This window comes from Dipodomys ordii, unplaced genomic scaffold (genome assembly GCF_000151885.1).
Source record: "Dipodomys ordii isolate 6190 unplaced genomic scaffold, Dord_2.0 Scaffold73, whole genome shotgun sequence".
NCBI lineage: Eukaryota > Metazoa > Chordata > Mammalia > Rodentia > Heteromyidae > Dipodomys > Dipodomys ordii.
In genome coordinates this window covers 12426950-12429472 of record NW_012267289.1, presented here as the reverse complement: position 1 = coordinate 12429472, position 2523 = coordinate 12426950, and positions in this window count along the sequence as shown.

Below are 2523 nucleotides of genomic sequence, written 5' to 3'. Positions count from 1 at the left end.
CATTATCATATAGCACAAATGTTTTTGGTAATCCCTATATCTGAATTGTTTTATTAGCAAAATTAACAGCCACTTAGATTAAATAAAAGACTCATGGAGGAAATTCAATCTTATCTTTGTTAAAACTTTTCTAGGCATATGTTGATTGTAACATATCAAGTTTCAATATTGCATGCTTTATATTGAAAGCATAAAAACCTTGAATTAAAACATATCTGAAAAAGCACAAAAGATAATAAACCATCAGTGAAATCAAAATAAAAAATCTTTATTATGATTCACTTACTTCCTCACATAAGGATCCAGAAAGACATTATGTTAATGTGATGGCTTCTGAAACCAAAATCTTAAAAACCTTAAGTATACATTCAGAATTGCAACATTTTTTTCTAGTCTTAGGGATTTAGCCCCAGATCTCACTAGTGTTAGGCAGACATTCTACCACTTGAGCTAAAACCACAGCTTATAAGTACAATTTGGTCTATGTTTTAATTGTATTTGTTGCATATTTATTTACTCTTTTTTGACAGATAAGCACACAACAGAATCTTTTGGGATTTGTGAATACTTTGCCTGGATACCAAGATTTCCCATGCATGAGAACTATCATATATAGCTGATATTGATCTTTGAATGGAGAGCAAATGGCTACTGTTTTTTCAAAGTTCCTTTTATTATTAACACATATCTTTGACTTACAAGTTTTATTTTGTCATTGCTTCTATTTAGAGTCACTAGAAATCATATATTCAAATAATACTTTAAAATTAAACAATTTAATCAATAAATTCACAAGAAAAAATTATACTTCTTTTTTTGAAGTCCTTTTATATTTTTTTGAGTAGTTGTAAAAAGGACTTGCCATTCAAAGAAGCAGTTTATGAATACAGTGCATCTTGATCAGTTTCATCACTTTTAACATTCTTATCCATCCCTCCCAACCCATCCCTTCCTTTTCTTATCTTAATTTTAGCTTATGCATTAATTTTTGTCATTTAACAAAGCAGTTTATGTGTACAATGCATCTCGATCTATTGTATCATCACTTCAACATCTTCACCCCCCTTTAGCCCAACCTTTCCCTTATCTTTCTCAATTCCATGGTATATATGATGAATTCTTGCCTGCCTTCTCCCTCTTTACCCCCTTCATTTTTCTGGCCCTCTCCTCTTGATTTTTAAACTATTGCTTTCTTAAGTTTCTTAGAACCTTAGAATTGACGGCAAATGTAGCCATTGTTTTAATGGAGACTTTGAAGTGGAGTTATTTGAATTCAATCCCCAGAACAGAAAAATAAACAGCTGTATAATTCCTTTATATTAATCTTATTTCTTCTCAGTAGAATTTGAATAAGATAAAGCAACATCCAAGGTTATCACTCTAGTGTACCAATTATTTCAACAAAAGGAGAAAGACTTGAAATGGTAAATATTTGTCAGATTGATTTGTCTATTGATTATCTGAGCCACAATCTCATGATGAGCTGACTTAATGTTTTGATTAATGTCTCACATCTATGGGTATTAGACTGTGATATCTCTGCTAAATATGTCCTATGTGATCTTTCTTCACCAGGCTTGTTCACATACTGCAGATAATGTTTTAAAGAATAAATACACAGAAGACATTGTGAAGTTTCTGATTATATCTTACTATCCCCACTTCTACTGAAATACAGACTTGATAGAAAAGAAGAAAAACTATATTCAATGGATAGACAGATTTAAGAATGTGCTTATATTTGCAATCTTTCTAATACTACTATTGTGTACCTATTCAATCTTTCCATTTCATGAAGTTGCTTTTTATCCTCATCTACAATCACAACTTTCGAATTTTTATCCTCCTTCTCTAAGTTCTCTGAATTTTACCAAAATAAGCAATGCTGCAAATCACTGTCTCATGTGCTTTTGATCATGTTCTACCAAACAATTCTCATTTTTCTTGGAATTTGATTTTGATTTATTGATAAAATTTAATTCAATTAATATAAAACATGAAATTGTTATTGCTAATATATTTTCACAAGATGGAATAGAGCTTTCCCAGTCTGACATCTGCCAGAGTAAGAAGACTGTCTTTGAAATGAAAGCCAAGCTTAAAACTTCTTAAATTTCCTCTGTATTCATAATAAGCACTGGTATCTTTTATGCCTATCTGCAATTCTCCTGAGTTCTGTTATAGTTAATAGGTTAAAAATGTACTAATGAAAAGACAAAAGTCTTATTTTTGCCATAAACGTGCTAAGACTTGAGTTTAGTGAACTATAAGGTCTTGAAGTCCCTCTTTATCATTACAGTAGCTCTCATGTGTGTTTGTTAAATTAAGAAAACAAGAGCTGGAAATGTGGCTTATTGGTACAGTGCTTGCCTAGCATGCATGAAGCTTTGGGTTTGCTTTCTCAGTACCACATAGACAGACAAAGCCAGAAAAAGAGCTGTGGCTCAAGTGTTAGAGTGTTAGCTTTGAGCAAAAAGAAGCTCAGGGACAACACCTAGTCCCCAAGTTCAAGCACCAGGGCTG